Consider the following 7,092-nt stretch of genomic DNA (forward strand, 5'->3'; position numbering starts at 1 on the left):
ACCATGGCATCTGTGTTCTTTCAAACAACAGCATGGGTGACCTGAGAATCTTCTCTAAAAACAGAAATGTCTTACATAAAAAGGCAGATGCTGTGCTTTATTTCATTTCAGCATCACACCAACATAACAAAGAAACACACAAAAAAAAAAAAAACATCACAGAACACTTGGACACCAGGACACTTGTTCCATGATGTTCTGATCATGTTATTCAGAACCTGGTAGCAAAACAGATTTTTTTTTCTTCTGATTCACAAACAATCACATTTACAAGCAGAGGAATGATGCAATGTTCTCTGAGAACACGGTGGAACACCAGGAACAGGCTGATCATACTTCTGAAGGTCCAGTGCATACAAAGCATAGAAAACAGAAGGGATGATAATAAAAATAAACTACAAAGAGAAATGAAACTACAGTGGTGCAAAGAAGTGTTTGCTCCTCTCTGATCTCTTACTTTTTTCATGCTAGTCACACTTAAATGTTTTCATTAAATAATATTAAATCATGGTCAAAGTAAAGACAGAATGTGGTTCAGTGAAGGATTTTATTATTATTATTAGCAACAACTGCAATCAAGCATTTGTGATAACTTGCAATGAGTCTCCAAAGTCTTCATTCTGTTTTTCTTCAGCCAATCAGAGGTGGACTTGCTGTTATGTTTTGGAACATTGTCCTGCTGCAGAATGTAAGATTATTTCAGCTTGAGGTCATGAACAGATGGCTGGACATTCTCCTTCAGGATCTTTTGGTAGACAGCAGAATTCATAGTTGCATGTATCAAAGCAAGTCTTTCAGGTGCTGAGTAAGCAGAACAGCCCCAGACCATCACACTATCACCACCATATTTTACTGTTCTTACATTTACACCAGACGTAATGGGACACACACCTTCCAAAAAGTTCAACTTTTGTCTCGTCAGTCCAGAGTCTTGAGACGAGCCTTAATAGTTTTTGTCTTGGCCTTGCAGGCCATTTTTGCCCAGTCTCTTTCCTTCACTTAAAAAACACATTTAGTGATTACTTGTGTTGTCTTTTAATATTTAATATTAAGATTTAAATATTTAATATTTCTGGATGATCTGAACCATTTAAATTGGACTAACATGGAAAAAGTAAGATATCAGAGAGGGGGCAAACAATTCTTTTTACGCCACTGTATATGTTACATCATGTACTGTACAACCGTGTAAACACAAATTATATTGAACACTTCACCTTATTTATTTTATTTTACTGGCCACAAGCTAATATGACCAGCATTTTATGTGATCACCGAAAGAATAACATCTAACAGGTTGGTTAAAATGCGGTAGTTCATATATATTTGAGGTATAAAAATCAATGGTGTAGATCAATAAAACCTTGGGAATCAGAACCATAGACAGTTCCTCTAAACTATTCAGTAATTAGAATTCATTACTGCAATAACTACATAGACTAGAACCTTTTAAATAGCATAGCAAAAATACAATTAAATTAAGAATTCTTAAGATCAACTGTATGTTGCTTCCACAGCAGAACAAATCACGTACCAAACTTCATCAAGTCTCATAAGAGGTCTTGAGTCTCTTACGGGCATTCGAAGGCATACATCACAGGCGCACTTTGATGCTGAGGTCCCGTCCAGCCACGCCCTTAAGACAGAACCAAGACAGGCAGCTCAGTAACAAGAAGAAAGCAACAGGGTGCAGGGGTGGAGGGAGGGGCAGAGGAACAATAGAATAACAGACAGAGAGGGAGAGGCAGACAAAGTAAGTGCATTCATTAAAACCCATCAGATTGTCTTCCTGTCCTATCAACCGGCATCAAAACCATCTACAATCTAGAGAGGAACTACAAAGTGGGTCCCGGGGCCTACAGAAGTGAGGTTTTGATCAGACTAATTAAAAGCCATTTTGTTTTAAACAAACAGACACAACTCTAATTGGCTCTTTTCCATAAGAAAGGGAAGATGTTGAAAGTGAAAGAACGCACAGGGAAGATCAGAGGGACACTCTCAGGCAGAGGCGCTTGCATACACACACACACACACACACACACAAAACCGTGGTCTGATGAAGCCTGAACGCCACAAACATGGAGAAGCACACAGCCATGCACACACACACACACACACACACACACCACGTGTACACACACTGACAAATCACAAAAAAAAAAAAATGGAACATATGGCGCGGACATCCAGAGTTTAAGTATGTCACACGGTGCATAATGATCCACTAATGTGTTCCATACATCTGATTCCGCTCCGTTCTGCGAAAAAAAAAAAAAAAAAAAAACGAAGCTCATGAACACTGAGCTGAAAAAAAGGTATCAGGGGGTTTCGCACTTCCACTAAATCGCTGAACAAAGGCCTTTGATTCTGTACCAAAAAAAAAAAAAACAAACACAGTGAAAAACTATCTGCAAGCACTTGAACAATGCCACCGATGCAAACGTCGGACGCGCTCTTCAAACACAACTAGACAAGAAACCCTATGGGCTCTCACATCCACCTTAGGACAATTTAGGTTTTTAACCTGTTATTAGTGCTTGATATTGTGGTATATTTTGGGGGAATTAAGATAGGACGGTCCTTTATTAGCTCCACAAGTGGAAATTTTATAGGTAAACTAAGGAGCCATGTGTCCATCTCCAAACATTTACATTTACATTTACAGCATTTATCAGATGTCCTTATCCAGAGCGACTTACAATCAGTATTTACAGGGACAGTCCCCCCTGGAGCAACTCAGGGTTACGTGTCTTGCTCAGGGACACAATGGTAGTAAGTGGGATTTGATCCTGGGTGTTCTGGTTCATAGGTGAGTGTGTTACCCACTAGGCTATTACCACCCTGTAGTAACACGATTATTAAAAGTACAAAAAATCTGAGAAAAACGACCTGGATTAGCACGAAATGGCAGTACATGGTGTCAGAATTGAATTACTAAGTTACAAGGATAAAGAGAGAAAATTAAGAATGAAACTCACACAGAAGTGTGAGCAATATATTAGCACAACAAGCCCCAAAAATGAATGACAGCTGACAGCCCTCCCCTGCATCAGTTACCTCCTCTTCCATACGCAAACAGGCTGCGTTGGTTACGCAGTGGTGGCCTAGCGGTCAAGGAAGGCAACGCTGTACTTGAGAGACACCATCTACCGGGATCAAATTCCTTGTATGTGCTTGCACATACTTGGCCAATAAACACGATTCTGATTCTGATTCTGAATACCGATCTGCCACTGAGGTGCCACCGAGCAAAGCGCCGTCCCCACACACTCGCTAAGGCGAGTGTACGTCCACTTGAAAGATTAGCCGTGGACTTCTTATCAGTTGTTAGTAGCTGTAAACCTCAGGTTTTTGTGATACATATTTCCAACCACAACGTTTTTTGGATTGGTGATGCATATTTATATATGTGTGTGTGTGTGTGTGTGTTTTCACCCTCATAGACCACACAAGTGTATTCGTCTGGGTTAAGTCACACGGTGTTGAGAATAACAACAGGCTTTAAACAGAAACTGGAACAATAAAAAAGAACATCAAGAAAATCAAACATCACCAGCACAATAAGGATCAGAGAACACCTCAAGGAGGATCGCTTACATCCACATTGTTCCTCTTCCTCCATTGTCCAAATGCAAAACACTACAGACACAGTAATGAATGAATGCGCGCACAACACACACATGTTTTTGTGTAAATCTGTGACAATCTTTGATTTTAACAAAATGAGACAGATATTCCAGGGCCTACAGACAAAATGATCTGGCTTACATGCAGGTCTTTGTTGAACAGAGACACTAGACGTTATTGCCCACTGTTTTTAAACTGGTGCTAAGAGAAGTGCTCGCGTTCGCTAATGAAAGGTCAGAGGTCGTCCTCACAATTTACATGGACAGGGTGGTAGTTACCTAGTGGGTAACACACTCACCTATGAACCAGAAGCCACATGTTCAAACCCCACTTACTACCATTGTGTCCCTGAGCAAAAATGAAAAAGTAGCAGGCGTGAGAGCAGTCCATCATCCCTTTGTGTTCTGAGTGACCAAAATGAATACACAAAAACTAAAAGGGTATTTTGTTTCTCATATGTAAAATACAGATAAATGACAAGGGTTCTTTCTATTTTATCTGTGTAAATCCTGAGTTCTTTAACCATAAAAAAAATAAAAAAATCACACTCTCACAAGGTTCATTGGAATAAGTGCATATTTCAATAAATTGCAGTGGTTTGTGTGCTACACATGGGTGAGTATTTGAGATTATAAACTTAGAACTGCAACAAATTTCTCTTTTCCTTTGAATTAGCCCAGTGCGATCCTGCCACTGGCGAAAATGGTTGTGTTTTCTTAAGTTTGTCACTTCCCAAAGCCTGAAGCATCTTATGCAAGTTAAGTTGAGTGCCGCTCATGAGAATTATGATTCACCTCATTTATCTACTCACCATAAGCCCACAACAGCCATGGCTAAGATCTGAGTGTTTATATAAAGCGACGGTAATCTCCTAGAATTCAAAATATTTAAATGGAGTGTTCCTTTATGACATTTAAAAGTTGGACACTGATGCCCCTACCTCACTGATTACACACTCACACTCTCAGCCAACATGCATAATCGGGTCAGCGCTTACCTACACGAGCCTTTCATCGTGTACTGTACGGTCTGTGTCTAGAATGGCTGCGGAATACAACCGTTTCTCTGCTAACAGGTGGAGAGAAAGAGATCACAAAAGAATATAATTTCATATGATTTAATAGTCCAATTTTACATGGGCACCTCAAATTTTCCGTCCCGTCTTTCGGAATATTACATTGAGCAAATTAATGAGGTAAACGTAATGATCTGCGATGATCAAAGGCAATTGGTTTTGAGCAAGTATAGCCACCAATTAGTAAAATAAGCCCGGGAAAGAGACTAAAATATGCAGTGCGGCGGCTGATGAAAAGACGAGGTCAGAGGGAATGTACTAATTTTCTAAATGAAACGATTCTGCGGTACGGGGCCAGACTGCACCGTGTGTGGTGGATGGGCGCGGTGTTAAAGCCCACCCCCACGCATCTCCAGCCCGAAATTCCCTACCGCAACACATAACCACCGCCAGTGTATTCCAAGACTACTCAAAAACTGCGTCACTTCACTTGTGAAACCTCCTGATAGATGCCATGCTGCGAACCTGTTCAGACAGTTTAAGGGCTGAATTAGTTTAATATCGCAAAAGAGTTCATTAGAAGGAGCATGTCTGTCAGAATACAGCAGCCAGCTATTAAAAAGCTGCAGCGTGTCGGTAGCATAGTGGTCTATGGGTTTGGCTTCTCACTTACACCACATACAACTGTATTGTATTTTCACTGCATCCTAAAACATGTTTCCTCAGCACTCGGTACAATAAAACTGCACTGATACTAATATATAAAAAGACTGATAACTGGTCTTACATACGTAGTGAACCAACAGCATTTGCATGCAACAGACTCGAGGCTTTGTACCAGATGTGCACTTTGCAGAGTGGCCAGGTGTTGTGCATGAACGGAAGGTGTGGTCTGCCAATCAGAAGCCTGGAAATGATGGAGGAGAAGGAGTTTTATGGGTTGGGTCACACCAAGCCCCGTTTGGCTCTTTTTTTCTTATCTATAAACTTTGACCACAGTGACTGAAGGAGACGTCACTTTAAGCACCCATGATGTCTGTTTTTGTGCAACGTTTCGTCTATGAAAATGGCACTACTACCCAGTGAGCATTAAAGATGAAGTGACCCTCTCACCATCCGTGATCATTCACATTTTCTTTTCTGACTTTTGAATCTACTGGTAGGATGGGCCCCGGTGGACAATGCCCTTTCTTATGAATTCACTATTCACAAGTGAATGCTAACCAGCCATTTAAAGGTCATGAAATTAAAAAGCCCAAAAATGTTCCACTTATTAATGTGAATCTTTAACGGAGCGTCTTTAACGGAGCGTCTCTCTTCGCCGCATTGACTGGCATGCCGCATGAGACCATGACATGTGGAGAGCCCTCATTTCTGAGAACTTCCGTCCTAAACAAGAGAGTGGCTTCCTCTTCCTGTGACACGTGAAGAGAGCGAAGAGAGGGAACTGATAAAGGGCCCTTTTCTCCCGCTCCGGAGGGAGAACCTCACTGGCCTTATTGTGTATTGTGGACCGTACATCATTCCAACGGGGCCTTAAAAAAAAAAAAAAAAAAGACACACAGATGTTCTATCACCATCTGCAGCCACAATGGCTCCTAACAAGAGTCGTATTCATCGGGGAGGGCGCGCTGATGATTTCCACGAGTTCGATGACGGATACAGACTGCCATGGTCCCGCTACGGCCAAGTTCAAAAAGTGTGCGCCGCTCGATAAAAGGTTCCCAAAACTGGAGGCCGATGGGCCGACCGCGAAAGCACAAGAGTATCCAGCCGCTGGCAGAAAGAGGCCAGCCGTTTGTTGTAGCCATGTCCAGATGTACAGCTGGACCGCCATCTAGACCCAGACCCCCGGGACGGTGGCCCGAACCGATGGTGTAAATATCAGTGGCCAGAGAGAGAAACCATTTCAACGTGGCCCAAGCAGTCCCCACTCCCTCCACCAGCACCCACATATTTTCTGGAATGCTGCGCGGTTTGTTTTTCCCTCCTCTCCGTAGTTTTATGTCCCAGTTTTGTAAATGTGAGAGAGGGGGGGGGGGGGGGGGGTGTGTGTGTGTGGAATAATATCGCTTTAAATGTCAAACCCATTACACTTAAAACTGCGGCCTGCCAAATGTTACAGGATTTAGAAAGCAAAAAAAAAAAAAAAGATCTCTCAATTTGCAGACAATTGAATATTTCATGGTTCCATGAAAATATATATATATATATATATTTCATTTCATGAATTCTAATCCTGACCTCATAATAGGCTATTTTGGTTTCCATCTATTCCTGTTATTCTCTAAGCCGGCTGCAGCAGCGTTGAGGAGAGACAATGTTAGGACAAGCCACTTAAGCCCATTAGCCTTATAATTCATATGTCTTGGCAAATGCTATTCAGTGGCGTCCAAGATCTGCAAGCTCCTTCTCCCGCTCCCACCGTCTCTCTCTCCCCGCTGGCTAGC

This window comes from Denticeps clupeoides, chromosome 15 (assembly GCF_900700375.1).
Source record: "Denticeps clupeoides chromosome 15, fDenClu1.1, whole genome shotgun sequence".
NCBI classification, from domain to species: Eukaryota; Metazoa; Chordata; class Actinopteri; order Clupeiformes; family Denticipitidae; genus Denticeps; species Denticeps clupeoides.